Here is a 16,224-nt window from a genome sequence, read left to right on the forward strand (position 1 = left end):
TGCTTCTTTTGGTACCGCCACAGAGCAAAAAACCTTGTCAGTGTCCCGATGTTTGAGCTGATTAAAGTGTGTGACCACTGGTGCTTCTAATACGTTATTTCTTATGTGCGATCGGTGGTCCCCCATCTGTAGTTTCATTGATCGATTAGTCTTGCCTATATAAATCAATTGGCAGGGGCAGATCAGGGCGTAAATCACGTTCGATGAATTACAATTAGTGTGCGATCTTATCTCAAATTTAAAACCAGTTTTCATGCATGTAAAGCTTTTGACTGGTAATGCATAAGCACACATGATGCATGAACTACATCGATAGTGGCCCCTTACATTCGTGTCTATGATTGGATCAATTCTATCTGTGTGCACCAATCTGTCCCTTAAGGATGTAGTTCTTCTGTATCCCAACAGTGGGGGTATAGAGCAGCCATTGGTTGGAGGCGTCAAAAAAATAATCAGAGCAGCCCGGGAAGGACACAACTACATGCCAATGTTTGTTGATTATTTTTTTGACGCCTCCAACCAATGGTGGAAGCAACAGAACTTTAACTTCAGCTGGCCCAATGCCCACTTGATGACCATACATGTCCAGCGATGGGCTTAGTTGTAGGCAGCATGCTCTGGCAGCTTGTCTTCAGGATATGGAGTCAGCAGGTAAGGGAGGAGGGAGTATCTCTGCTCACCTGGCCACAGTCTTTGGGCCTGTGTATGTGGCCTCCCCCAACACAGACTAATGACCCAGGAACCATCCCTTGCCCTCTAGCCAGGCAGCCAACAGTAAGTTGAGGCCTGATACTGCAAAGATCTGTGCATCATGCATGCTGTCCAGAAACTTGGCCATAAGGTCTGTGAAGATGCCCTGGTTGTCACAGGTCGGCTGGATGTTCAGGCTGTAGAAGCGATGCCAGTTGCAGTATTCTTGCAGCTCCTCCTGGGGGCAATGAGGGCAATATGGGTGCAGTTCATGGCACCGACAACATTGGGAAAGCCTGGGACTGTGGCGACCCTTGCCTGGCTGAGCGCCAGCTGCATCTCCTCTGTAGGGAAGTGAACATACTCCTGAAGGCGACTCACCATGGCATCCAGGAAGCTGTGAAGGTAGCGACTTGCTGAGGACTTGGACACCTCCATGACCTCTTCCATGATCCCTTGGAAAGAGCTGGTAGCTAGGAATTGGAGGGAGAGCAGGACCTTCTGCAGCACAGGGGGCAGTGCCTGGCCCAGGAGAGCTGGCCCAAGCTCCTCACATGAGGTTTGGATGGCTGCCCTGTCCAGGTGGAAGCAATTGAAGCAGGTGCTGTCAGAGGGTTGCAGCGTCCTGATGCATGCCCAGTATCACTGAGCACGGCACCTTCTCCGCCATCGCTGTGCCACCCAAACACACAGTGCTGGCAGGAGGTGGATGAGTTGGACCCCTAGTGGCAATAGGAGGTACTATCCCAGGGCAGCCTGGCTTGTTCCTGCGAGAGAAGGAGGTGAGACAAACAAAGAGTTAATCTTGGAGAGAAGCCCAGGAAACGAACTGGCAGGGAGTGGGCAGAACTAAGCAGGGAGTTTGTTTTTGATAACCTTCATGTTCAGGAGCTGATTTTGACTCTGGGAACCTGAGGTTCAGATTTGCCTAAGCAGTTGTGAAACAACTCCTGTGGGATGACAGGCAGAGATTGGGAGGAAAGGGACCCTTTCTTAGGTCACTGAAAGGGAATAGGCTCTGGGAAGGAGATATTCCAGATACCGGGTTTTGTTAAGGGATTACTGCCACATGGCTACCACAAACCACTGTGCCTTCTGGAGCATGGTGGCAGAGTGGGTCTCTGCCCTGGGTCATGCTACCTGGTTGGAGATCTCAACCCTGAAGTGCTGGAATAAATTGTTCAGCTCATTGTGGAAAAGTGTGCTTGTCCTCATGGCCCAGCTGTTCCTTATGAGCAGGGCATGGAGGAGGGCCTGCCTGGAGCTGAGGCCATCACGCCAGCGGTGGTACCACCCATGATAGTGGGCAGCTGTGGCACGGAGGCTTTGACCAGTGGGTATGCCACTACCTCATCCCTGAACTCCTTTGGGGGAATGCAGGGGTAAAATGACCTTAGGCAGTTCATGAGAAAGAGGGCATCTTGGCCATTTTCTGGGCATGGAGTGGGGGTCACTGGGTGTGTGTGGGGGAGATAGTTGTGAAATTCCTGCATTGTGCAGGGGGTTGGACTAGATGACCCTGGTGGTACCGTCCAACACTATGATTCTATAATTCTATGAAAAGATAATAAAATCTTCATGGGGATTATTTCAGTGGGGGTGCAGCACGTACTACTATTAAGAGAAAGCTGCAGTCTTAATTTTCTTTAAAACGTATACAAGATAAGCAGCTGAGATAAGGTAGTTCAGATGCGGCACAGCATAACGTTATCATTCATCTTGTATTGCTGTTTTTTTTCCAATTTTTGGAATGTGATTGTCAATTACTCCCTGAGAGGGAATATGGCTAGCCTTCTTTCCTACATAAACGCCCTCCCACATCAGTCAGGCAGTAAAGGGAATGGCCAAGAGGTGCCAGCTTTGATAGAAAAACAATACAGTTCCTGGAAACCGAAGTGTTTGGAGGCATACAATTGAGGTGACTGACAGCTGTTTCTAGAATGCCCTATTGTTGTTTCCTGTGAACCTGAATTTGGAGTACAAACAGATGGTGAAAGGCCATTTGATTAGAGAAAACAATCATATTCTTGGCAATTCATAAACAGAAACATTTTCTGTCTGGAAAACTGCTGATTATTAGCCGTGGATGCAAATGAAGATTGGTGATGGGGGCAGAATTGCTCTGTTGCTGTAGTGTCCTGCAGTTTGTTTGGGGAGGGATTAAACCACACAGTTTAATGGCATAATTAAACGGTCTCTGCACATCTGTAGCAATCACAACCCACCATTTTTGCTACGAGGGTTGTACACAAAGGTGAAGTTCAGCATAGCATGCTGCTTTTCACTGAAAAAAGGAAGGGAGTTTGCAAACAACAACATGGTGGGTTTTCTGGCAGTTCCCTCAGTCACATGCATGTAACCCTGCTGGATCATACCGTAATTCTACCATGGGATCTGGTGATTGTCCCCCTCCAAGTTCTATAATGGTTTTCTTCTTATTTTCCTGTAAATTGATTAAAGCATAAGCACACAACGATGAAACAAGCTACTTGCCATTATTTATTTATTTGGACAATTTGTAACCCCCGTACTGAGCCCAAGCAAGCTCCCAAGGCAGCTTAAAATATAGACATAAAAACAATAATCAGAACACAATAATGCCACAATAATGACAGTAAATGGATAATGAGACAGCCACAGAACCAGTACAACAGGAGCCAAAGAACTTGAAAAACACCCATTAATTCAGCAGAATATTGACTTAAAAGGCAGCAGAAACAAACAAAACCCAAAGGTGAAACAGAAAACAAACACCAAAAAATAATTTAAAATCCCGAGAGAACAAATCAAGTTTTAACCTGTTACTCAGAACTGACCAAAGAGATACTAGGCAAGTCTCAGTGGAGAGGAGTTTCACAGATGAACCTCTACCACAGAGAAACACCAGAGAAGAGCCAGGTTGGTTTAGTGTTAGACGAGAACTTGGAAGATCCTAATTCAAACCTACTCTGCCTTGGAGGCTCACTGTGTGACCTTCAGCCGGTCTCTCTCCACCTAACTGACCTCAAAGAATGGTTGTTGTAAAGACAAAACGGACGAGGCAGAAACATTACCTGTTTTGGGCCCCTATTGGTGAGTATAAAAAGTAGGGTATAAATACTGAATAAATAAATTTAGGAGTCACTCAACTGACCCCGAAGGTGTGGATATGTAGAGTAGAGCTTCTGTGGAAGATCTCACCAGACAGGCATGCGTATATGGGATATATTACATAGCATTGTGCATTTCCTCAGTAATGGATTCCCACACATGGTAAAACATGTCTCCCCTACCTCCTTCTTTGTTATGCCCCATTTTGTGAACAATGGAAGTTTGCCAGCTTTGGGTTCTTCTTTAAGTCTCTTTTGGGCAGCCTGCTTGACGAAGTAGTGAATCAATAAGCAAGCAGTATGGACTGTGTGATTCAGCATGACATTGATTTTGACAAGAGCAGTTTGGTGTTAATTATTAATGCTAAAATGCTGTGTTTTGTACTAGTCCAGTAGACAAGACGCCATATGTGTTATTTTGTAAAGCAATTAAGGTTTAGGAATAAAATGCCTCACTGTAGCATTCAGTCATTGTGGGTTTGTACCCTCAAGGGTTTACATATGTACTCGCTACCTACAACACCAAGTTGTGACCTGCATATGGAAAGTAGTCCACACACATGTTTAACAATATAGGAAGAGCTTTTGCAGCAGCTGATGTTACCTTCACCAATGTACCCCATCCAGAGATGTTCTGGTGTTGGTCTGACCATGCTATTAATCTGAACGGCTGGGGTGAATTTTTGAGATTAGTGGCAGGCTGTGTGCAGCAGTTGTGTCCTATTGGCTCCTAAAATGAAAGGGAAACACCTTGGCAGATTCTAGACATATCGCAGCTGTGCTAGGATCTTCTGTGCCAAGTAAGAGCTTCTGTCTTATAATAAAGCATCAGGGGCAATGAGTGCACCTCATTTATACTTTTAAAAAGTAATTGCATCCCACTTTCTCTACCAAAAGGCCATGGAAGCAATTCACAACATGTTTAAAAATAGAGATTTAAAAATTTAAAAACAACCATAAAATGCCCAATTAAGATTTTTTTTTTAAAAAAATCCACACAATCACTAAAAATATATGGCAATAACAGATACACAGAAGCAGTAAAAGATCATTGAAGAACATATAGTAACACCAAAAATACGAAGCACCACTAATAATGATTTCCTACTTATTCAGCAAAATTAAACAAACTATTGAAACTAGCAGGTTCAACATATGTTAAAACAGCAGTATGAACAGCAATAAGCCGAATCAGTTCTCTGTCAAGGCCCATATAGAATGCATACCTCAAATCAGGAATGGTACCAGGAATGGTCTACAAGGATGCCTGCATGGCTAACAACTCAATCAAGGAACCAATTAAGGGCAAAAAAGGGGCTTCTTTTAAAATGTGGAAGATTTCCCTGATCAAGGTGAACAGGAAAGAGAACAAGTTCTGATGAAACACATATAAGTTGACAATAAGGCAAGCAAAAAGATAATTTAAGGATTGGGTGGCCAAAAATTCAAAACAAATAATAAGCATTTCTTCAAATATATAAGGAGCAAGAAACCAGCCAGGGAGGCATTTGGGCTTCTGGATGACAAAGGAATAAAATAATTTATTGAGGAAGTTGGGGAAATGGCAGAGACACTGAATGAATTCTTTCCATCTGTTTTCACTGTGGAAAATGTGGGGCATACAGCCATGCTCGAGCTACTGATTTTTGAGAAGGGTGTCTGAAGAACTGAATCAAATTGAGGTGACAAGAGATGAAGCTCTAGGACTACCAATAAGTCTGCAGGTCCAGATGGCATATACCTGAGGGTTCTTAAATAACTCAAATATGAAATTACTGCTCTACGAACAAGTTTATGTAACTTGTTGCTAAAATCAGTCTCTGCCAGAGGACTGGAAAACAGAAAATGTCACCCCAATTTTTAAAAAAGGGTACAGAGATGATTCAGGAAATTACGCACTAGTTATCCTAACATCTGTTCCAGGTAAATTAGTAGGAGCTGCTGTTAAAGCAAGAATTATTAAGAACATTGAGAAACAAAGTATGCTGAGGGAAAAACCAACATGTCCCCTGCAAAAGGAAGTCCTGCCTCTTCAATCTATTGGCGTACTTTGAGCAGGTTAACAAGCATGTGGCTTTTGACAAGGTATCTCTCCAAAGATTCCTGACTAGGTTTAGCAATCATGGGATAAGACGACAGGTTGTTCCATGGATGAGAAATTTGTTAAATAGCAGGAAGCAGAGAATAGGAGTACATGGAGGGAAGTAAGCAATTGGGTCCCACAAGGATTGGTATTGGGACTGGTGCTATTAAATTTGTTCATAAATGATTTGGAATTGGGGCTGAGCAATGTAGTAACCAGTTTTGCAGATTATACCAGATTATTCAGGATGGTGAAAATGAAGGCAGAATATGAAGAGCTGCTGGAGGATCTCTCTAAATCGGGTGAGTGGGCAGCCACATCACAAATGAAGTTCAACATGGGTAAGTGTAAAGTGATGTGTATTGGAACAAAAAAAAATTCCTAATTTTAAATATGTACTGCTGGGGTCTGAACTGGCTCTGACATCATGCCATTGTGCCGACAGCGATTTTTAAATTAATTTTTTATCCTGCCAGCTGATGGAACAGCAGTGGGAAGTATGGGTTGCTGGAGAGACAGGAAATTCTGCAACCCTAGCAGGAAGCATATTGAGTCAAGCCACATTTTAGGTAGGGTTGCCAAGTCCATCTTCTCCAGGAAGGGCCAGTGCTGGATAGGAGGGCTGCCTAGGATGGGACAGACTAACCTCCTTTAGATGGGAGGCTCCAGGAACAGGCTGGAGAGGAAGGTGTCAGCCAGCTCATGTGCAGTGTTCAGGGCTGAGCACAACAGGGAGGAGGAAGAACCAGGTGAACCAACCCCTTCTCATCAGATTCTGAGGCCTTGGAAGCCTCCCTTGGCATGAGGACAGAAAGGCAGAGTCCTGGCAAGTGTTGTTGGAGAGGGAGGAGCCTCACAGGCAAGGAGAGCGGGGTGGTGGTGGATCACAACACTTGTTAAGTCTTCTTTCACTTGTAAAGCTGAAGAAACACAAGTGAGATCATTCCACATCAAGTTGTTTTCTTAACATTAGGGCTAGGGGAATGAAGTACAAAAGGCCCTTTGCTAAGGAGTTTAGGAGATGCAGCCACACCGAAGTCCCTGTACTTCTGTGGCTAATGGGGAAGAATGGCAGGGAGTGGGTTTTCATTATCCCATGACTCCTGGGAAATATTTTATACTGAAGGCCAGCGTCAAAGACACTGGGAAGATTCACCGGTCTGACTCTCTATACAAAAATCTCACAAGTTCATGAGATAATGATTAAAAATGCCACATTATATTGAATACCACAACGATTTTAACTTACTTTTGGTACATGTTCATAGTATATTCAGACTCCACAGGAAGTAAAAGTACCCCTAGATGTTAAAATTCTGAATCTAGCATTTAGGGTGTTTTGCTCAGGCAGGGAAAAGAAGCTCTAGTCTCTCCATCCCCCTCTGTTTTTGCATACATAAACCACCTGGTGGAGCTGCTATTGTTTCTGATCAGGGATGGCGCAGCAAGGCTGGAGAGCAGAACTCTGCTGATACCCATCAAGGTAGAACAGCAGTGACTGCAAGGGTTGTTCTGCCATATACTCCATTTTTGGATACTGGATAGGGAAGGGCAGAAAGACTATATGACACACTTAGAGGATGCCAAGCAAACATGAGGCCAACTTTTGTGCACTATCCTCTGAGGGATAATTTCTGAGATACTTGGATAAAAACATGGTTTCAGAGGGAATGTCCCACTTGGTCAATGGTATGTTTCTGATGTAGGGGAAAAAAAGTATTTTTCCATACTCTAATCTGACCCCAAATTCCCACCCTTTATCTGCCAAATCACCACTATGCAGCTATTTTTCAACAGGCAATACTTGCTTGCCTTTTAGCTCAATTAGTCATGAGTCACCAAGCCCTAAACAGCCACCTCTGCACCAAATTGATCAATATCCTAGCTACAGCATTAGAAAAAGTTTTTTTTTTTTTGGTTATCGACTCTTTTAAGGGCACTTAGAATGAGACTTCAATATAGCCTTGTTGCCTTTAAAGATCTCATAAACAGCTGAAGCACTCCTTCAAAACGTCATGACCCCAAAACAGTTCCACTAGTGGCACACAAAGAAGAACCTTCGTAAATGTCCCAAGCCACAGTTGGCAGCCCTAGCTACAGATGCCGGACCACACTGACTGCCATATATACAGATCTTGTAGTCTGGTATTTGTCCCTGGGTATACAGTGTCTTGCTGCATGCTGCCCTCTATTCTGCATTTTTTATTAGCGAATTGGCTACCTAGATGTCAATTAATCATTTTCAGAAATAACATCATCTGTAATATAAATACTTTATGCTGGATACATAATTCTTTTTCTGGAGGTGTTGCTAGTATCTTCTTGGTGTGCACGCTAATATTTGGCTTCTGTAATTATTTTACCAACTGTGTTGTAATGGAACTATATCCTTCCTCACATACCATCCTGAACATGGCAACTGACAGGAGTGGACCGGTTATATGGAGACTGGATCCCTTCTTCCTTTCTCCAGCTGCTGAGAACCCCAAGGAATCAGGATCTCAGAATACCATAATTACAACTGGAATGCAGCTGCACTGAAAAAGGTGTTTGCAGAGAAAATAGTTCCAGATGCCCCACGTAAGAAAATTGAGCCACATACTGTGTGACTGTAGCCCTGTTCACAAGTCACAGTTAATGCATGTATGATCTGTGTACATTGTACTCTTGATTTTTCTTTTTATGTGCGTTGAGTAATCATATATTCTAACAGTGAAAGCATGGCCCCCATCTGCGGATATCTAAATCTGCACATTGTTGTCACACGAAAGAAAAAAGATGCTTCTGCAAATTTGGAGGACTCCCCCAGGTGTGAAGAAAAATCAGGAAAAAAATGGGGGCGTTTTAATCCCTCCCCCCAAATCAAAGTGTTGTCTGAGCACACACAGACCATACTCTTACCTTCTGTCAGTGGGCTTGGTGTGGTGGAGAAAGCCTAGCTGGGCCCAACAGCAGCAGTGGGGGCTGGAGAGCCTCAGTGGGTTTGCCAGGAGCTGCACCATGCATGCTGCTGACAAAGGTGATGTGGGGGGGGGAACCCTCAGCAGGCGTACTGGGAGCTGTGCTGGACTCACCGCTGAGAGCAGCAATGGGGGGGGGGGAGGCCTCAGTGGGCTCTCCAGAAGCTGCCCTGGATTTGCTTCTGAGAGTGGCAATGGGGGGTGGGTGGGAGTGAAAAAAGCTGCATCAGGCCCTTCAGTGGCAGCAGTGGTGGGGGTGACCAAGAGCTGCAGTGGGGTAGAAGTAGGCTTGCCAGGTCTTTCTTTGCCACCAGCAGGAGGTTTTTGGGGCAGAGACTGAGGAGGGCGGGGTTTGGGGAGGGGAGGGACTTCAATGCTGTAGAGTCCAATTGCCAAAGTGGCCATTTTCTCCAGGAGAACTGATTTCTGTCGGCTGGAGATCAGTAGTAATAGCAGGAGATCTCCAGCTAGTACCTTCTACCCTAGGTAGAAGAAGGCTAACACTGCGAATATTGGGGGTCCCCACTTGTTCTCATATAATATTCGATGCATGTCCCTGGTTTCAATTGTAAAGTGAAAACACATTGTCTTTTTCTTACAAACAGCTGCATGCATGTACATGCAGGTTGTATGTGCATTCATCGTAACATGTGAACAGGGCTAGTGAGTTGAGGTTTCTTCAGAATTCACCTGTTTGTGGTGCCCGATGCAGTACTGGGAGCAATATATTGACATAAATTGGAGAGACTGACACTGATTAGGAAAAGAAATTGCAAATGTTTTTGGAGGCGTTATGATTTGCTACATAAATGTCAGATGTGGGTAATTTTGTCCACAGTAACTGTGATGCTGAGACCAACTGGACAAGATGCTGGGAGCTCCATGTTTGGTGTTCTAGAGTGTTTCTTCTTGGTAAATAGGAGCTAACCAATTCAAAGACAGACCAAAAGACACAGACCAAAAGACAGACCAAAAGACACAGAAAGTATACAGCAGAAAAAGTGGGTTAAACTGTTTTGCTCATTTTACATCTGTTACATAATAGCATCTTTAAAAGCTAATTAGGCCTTTTCACTCAGACCTGATATACAGCATTTTAAAGGTTCTTAATTCAAATCAATATTTTAAAAAATCTTCAGTGCTTCTGCTTTTCTGTTTTCCTTTAGGCATTCAAAGAGTAATTAAAAGATGAAATATTTCACTGCTTGATAATATATTAGGAAAAAAAGGACAGTTTCGGAAGGGTAATGGCAGTAAGTTACAAAGAATCTGAATAATAATATGGTTCCCCTTTTCAGTACTTGCAAGTCAGAGGTGTTGCCAGTTAATTAATTACTAGGGCTTATGGTTTAAGACAGTTTTCTACATTGCTCAAGGAACAAGCAACTGTTACAAGAAATATGGGGCTGTCTGTAATGCGTAACATGTTGCAGGAAAATGTACAGTAAACCTGGTTACATAAAAGAATGGGCTGGGGGAACAGTAGGTTAGTCAATTTCAGTAGTGGCCTAGAAGGACAACTCTTATCTGTATAGGCAATCCCTCAACATAATATCACTAAAACTACTATAAAGTTATTATGCAGTGGCACTTCAGTGCTTGGAGGGTTTAATCCTAAACTTGGTAATTGGTGCAGAAACAATAATGACAGGGGATATTGTTTGCGCAATCGATGCTGTTGGCTCAACATAATGAAATTTTAGGAAAACATTATTAAACTTATGAAAGGCATTTCAGAGGTGTCGACAGCACCCGATCCTGTGCTGGTGTGATTAAGTTAGCTGATAATGTCATGTTGAGAGTGAGAGAGAAAGAGAGGGAGACTCTGAGTTAATTTCCAGTCATTTAGCAGTTGCAATATTGTAGCACAACATTGGCACAAAAGAAAGTATCCCTCTGATTAGCTGAGGCAAGATTTGGAAGGTGGTAGTTTTATAAATAAAACTTGTAGGAATGTAGTGCCTTTGTTATTTGTCACAACAGATTCCCATGATAAAACATTTGAAGACAGCGATTGCGCTGTTCAGACTGTCCCGGCCCGGACCTCCCCACTGCCCGCCTGGGACTCCCTGCTGACGCTCCTACCTGGGGGAAAGGGGCGGTGTTGGCGGAGGGGGGTGGAGGGCTGCCCGCAAGTGGCGGGACGGCGACCAACAGATGCTCTCTCTCCCCAGGCTCCGACCCCGACAAAGAGAGAGCCAGCAGACCCAGCACCGCGGCTGCAGCGGCGTGACGACGGCCCGGCCCAGCTGTAGCCGGGCAACAGAGCACGGAGGCGCCCCACCCAACAGCTGATCATCGGGCGAGCGCGGGTGGGGCAGGAGAGAGCGCAGAGGCCCGATAGGGGGGGGGTTTGCTGTACAGACCAACCCTCAGTCCTTATATGGACTTCCTGGGGGTGTTCCCGGGGCGGGAAGTGGGAGGAGCCTCTCTGGCCTGAAGGGGATTTAAGTCCAGGGAGGAGACTCAGCCGGGGAGGATGTAATAGCCGGTTGGTCTGTGTAGAGCTGAGCAGACAACCTGGCTGTGTCCGAGGGGGAAGAGAGTTCCGACTCCCCCTCGGATTGGTCTGAGGCAGAGGAGAATCCCACAGCCCAGACCCTACTCAGGCCAGAGACCCCTCAGGGTGGGGGGACTCGCGACACAGACATAAAAAAGGTTTAATTAAACTAGGTATGCTTGGTTGACCATCTGAATGTTGGACACTCCACCAACTACAGTCAGTTAGGGTCCATCAAAGCAGGATCTGAAATCATGGTTTGAAGCCTGTTTCTTAGCTACAGACCTAGCTACAGTTTCACGTTAAGTATGCATATGGACAACTTCGCTTAAACTTGCTTGTTCTCTGTTTTCACTTCTTGCACTGCCTGTTGCATATAGAAGAAACTTTCTAATCTGATTTGCTATGATTTAAATCACCATTCTATTTTCAGGCATTAACTTCATAAGAAAAAAATATTATTTAAAAGTTTTCTTTCGCTAAGAACTGTGCTAAAAGTTCTAAAAAAATGCCACCTTCTTTTCAAATACTCAGAGACACATATATTCACTTAACTGCCTTTAATAGCTCTCTAGTTCTGCCACTATGTGGGAGAGTTAAAAGTTTGCTGTACAGATACTTAAAAGTAACTGACAATTTCCCTTGAAAAGCCAAACAAAAGTAAAAAAGCACAAGTTTCCTGAGTTACTTTCCAACCAAATACTGCTCCTATAACTTTTGAACACAATTACCTGCTTGCTTCCTGTTTCACCTTGTCTCCATCTCCTGTATTGTGTTGAAATGCTCATTCTACAACTGGCATCCTGGTTGTAAAGGGGGAAAATGTCAGTACTTTAACAAGACCTTCGAGCAGTTGAATGGAGATCATAACCATTCAGTCTTCTGAAGAATGACCTTTTGTCACTGTCTTACAACAGCAATAGTTGAAGCTGTGCCTCAAGAGATCCTCAAGAGATCCGGTTGACTGCAATACAGTTTACAGGACTGTGTGGACCAAACTAGATGGGATGGGGGATCCACATGTACATCTATTCTCATTTCAAGTGAGGGGGTTGGGGGACCCTATTTTGTTAAATCAAACAAAACATGCAAGTGCGGGTATTTACCTCTATCCCTTCCCCTACCTTACTTTCATGCATTTGATTGTTTTTCAGCCTGCTTCACTTTCACTGTTGAAGCTGGGCTGGAAAAATACATGCCAAAGGAGTACAGTGAAGTAGGTGGGTGGGGGACAAGGTTTAATGCTCCTTGTGTCTTCACTCAGTTTCCTGGCTAGGCTCAATCTAGATCATCCACATGTTATACCCAGATATCTCTCCTAGTTCCTCTCCTCACATTTTTATTTCAATGCCTTCTCAATGCAACCATTCCATGTCCTTTCCCCTGCAAACTATAACTCTACTGAGCCCCAAATTCCCCCAAATGTTGGCTGCATATACATCTTTTCCAACTGAAACATATGTTGACATATCTGGAATCTTTGGATTTAGATCAGTTCATTGAGGATTTATTTACAAACTATTTACAAACATATACTCTTCCTGAAAGTGAATAGTAATATTTATTTTATTGATTTATTAAATATTTATATCGAGCATTTCCTCATTGCTCAAGGTGGCTTACAATTTAAAAACCACAATTTAAAGCCAACAAAATAAAACCCCAGATAACCCCCAGATGCCAACAGTTTATTTCCCATTAACATCCCATTAAATCAAATGGCCCTGCAGTGCCCTTTGGAAATTTCTAAAGATTATGCTCCCCTCATCACCTCAAGGACCCTGTTCCACAAAGAGGAAGCTACGATGGAAAAGGCACAGGCTGAGATACCAGGTGGACTACATTGCGGGGGAACAGCACTAGGTGGCAGCCTGCTGACCATAAAGTAATGCTGTTCAAAGGAGCACATCACCAGTAAATAGGGTGTCTAGGCCAATTGTTAGTATACATAGAACTATTAGTATACATTGAACTATTTACATTTCACCATTCAAAAACCTACTTCCTTCAGTATGCCTTTCTGGAGCTGGCCCACAACTTTGCACTGTGGCTGACCTACCCAGATGTAAAGGCAGATGGGCTGGAGATGAGGTGCTGCCATTGCTGTCAAAATGGAAGCCATTTCAGAGCAACCCCAGGGACCGTGAAAAGGCTGGAGAAGAACTGAGCAGGGCAAGAGCAAATCTGGAGGGAGGTGTCAGTAGATCAATTTAATGCTCTTGTAATCAAACATCTAAGACCTAATAATCCCCATCGTAAAATGCACTGAAGCCAACAGAGTTAGATCTCTGGGATCATGAAGTCAGTGTCTGAGAAATGAATTGTTTGGGAAGGTCAATGAGTAATGTTTTTTAAAACACTGTTGTTATGGTTTATTGTTCTCACTATAATTACTTGGAGCAACAGTCATGCATATTGTTTTAAAAAAATAGTTCCTAAAAAATAAACTCATGAGTGATTTCATACAGATAGGAAATAATATATATTTGGTACAAGTATTCCCCCCCCCCCCAATATTCAAGCAAAACCAAGTAAATGTGAAGCTGCCCAGCTCATGTGACTGGTGTAATATTCATCAGGTACCACCACAAACATGACTGTGGCTTGCAGCTTTGCCGCTGCTTCCGAATTCCACATGGAGTTCAGCAGCATCAGTGATGATGCAGAACTGAAGGCTGGGCTTTCTCCGAGCCCAGCCTTCAGCTCTGCACTGCGTATTTTTCAGGTTTGGGGTTTTAACTCGAAAATTTTTGATTATTCGGGAAAAGCTGAAATAAGTATTTGGCTTTTTTTGGATTTTTGAAAATTTCTGGGTCTATTAAACCCAAACCTGAAAACTACCTCTCCCTAAATTGTTGCGCATCCCTAGTGGTGGCACAAGGCCTAGGCTGAGGCAGCCCAAAGGAGGAGAAGTGCTTGACTGGCTGCATGCAACCCCATCAGAGAGCCAGGTGGTGAGTGCAGTCATTCTTCACAGGAACCTGGCCAAAGCACAGTGCAGCTGCAGGAGCTCAACGCCTGGCAGCTGGGCAGCTGAACCTGATTATTGTCTGGTCTATTCAGACTGAGCCAGTTTGCTAGTTGAAAGCCTGTGTTCCGGTTCCTGCTCTTTGCCTCCAGTTCCACCTCCTCAGCTCCTGTTTATGCTCGTAGGTATCGCTACCTAGACCTGAGGGCATTGCTTCTGAGGAGAACTAACTGGGCTGTCCTGCAGAATGCAGGACAGCCTGGTTGTATGACATTATGCCCCATTAAGGTCCCTCCCCTCCTCACAACCTGCCCTCCCCAAGTTCCTCCTACTCAACTCTCTAGGAATTTCCTCACCCAGAGGTGGTAAATGGGAACCTGGTTAGTAGGAGCCTGAACTCCCAGAGCCACATTCAATTCATTTACCTGCTAGAACTACGGCCTTTTAAAGAAACTCCAGACATGAACTTTGGGCAACGATTATTCTTTTGGAAGATCTCCTATAGGAACAGCTGGGGTCAGAAGCAACCAGCCCTTCACACTAATGTAACATCTTTTGAAATCACATCCTATCTGGATTAGGCTGTCATAGGACATAGTATTATTTCATGGCAAATTTATTCTTTGTTGTAAGTTCAAATAAAAAGTAACAAGCTTTTAAATGGTTTTACCTATTTTGGAAGTGTAGGGAAAATGTTAAATAGGCTCTGTGGTGCTATTATATCTGCCTGGTTGCAGTCATTTTTTCCTGCTTTGTATGATTGCTGACATATCTCTGTTCTCAGGTCTTAAGGGTCTCAACTGAAATCTCACTGAAACCCAAGTAACTCTTCTGGCCATAACAGGAATATCTCCTAATTTACTATGGGATTAATAACAGGAATTTAAGGCCAGAATTTTAAAATGGCATCTTCAACAATGATTTCCTGTTCGTGCACAGCTAGCTGAAAGGAAAAGCAGTAATCACAAATATTGGGGTTAGTAATAATGAGAACACAAAGTCCTTGGTTTGCTGCTATGATATGTCAGGCTATTTTATACCACTGGTGTAAAATGGATACTCCATTGTGCTATCTGAGAGCCTCCCAAATCCTTGAGCTGGTAAGCCTTTAATAATAATATATCACCTTTCCCCTCACTGATAGAGGTTGAGAACCACTTTTGCATAACCCCCCCCCCCCACATTTAATCCCAATGTAGGAAAAAAGCATTTATTTTGCCACATATTAAGTATGCTTTAATGGATATTCATATCGCTGGCACACAGCTCATGCACTGTGTCAGTAAAAGTAAATGTGAAGAACTTCTGATAAGCAGCTGTAGCTCACAGTGCATCCAGGCACAGGCCAGAGGATCAGATTGGAGGGCTGCTGGAAAATGTCCTAAGTCTAGGATTGTCTGCCTTATTCCACCAGCCTGATTCTGAGAGGCTTATTACATTTTTAATTGAATAAATTAAATGCAGCTTTACAAAGCAGAACAATATATTATTTGAAGTCAAATGTTATCAGCACTCTTGATTAGTGGTGCTGCAAACATGCTCAGAAAGCAAACATGCAATTTTGACAGCTGCCACCACCAGACTCCAGCAGCTGACAAACATCTTTGCATCTGCACAGTAGCATGGTCAGTGTAGACAGATCATCAAAGTCTAAATAAATGACCAGTTTACAAGCTAGATATTATTGAAAGAAGTCATGTGGGAGAGGAATGGAATACTGCATGTGTGTGAGAGGTTAATATTTTAAAAAGCAATTTTTGTTAGCCCCTTTACACGCAGTCATCTTTTAAAGTGGTAAATGTAATCTCTTATTGTGTATGGAAATCATGAAAAACAACACACGTATTACAAATCTGTCCAATATCTTGACGAAACATCCACAAAAACAGTCTTTATACAGAATACATTCCAAATATAGCAGCTACCATGGAGTC

At 43.5% G+C, this 16,224-nt stretch overlaps 1 pseudogene; it reads right to left on the reverse strand.

The window, feature by feature from the left end:
* Positions 1 to 727: 727 nt before the first annotated feature.
* LOC130478302 (craniofacial development protein 2-like) overlaps positions 728 to 16,224 on the reverse strand; it is a 46,333-nt pseudogene continuing 30,836 nt past the window's right edge.

Source organism: Euleptes europaea, chromosome 5 (genome assembly GCF_029931775.1).
Source record: "Euleptes europaea isolate rEulEur1 chromosome 5, rEulEur1.hap1, whole genome shotgun sequence".
NCBI classification, from domain to species: Eukaryota; Metazoa; Chordata; class Lepidosauria; order Squamata; family Sphaerodactylidae; genus Euleptes; species Euleptes europaea.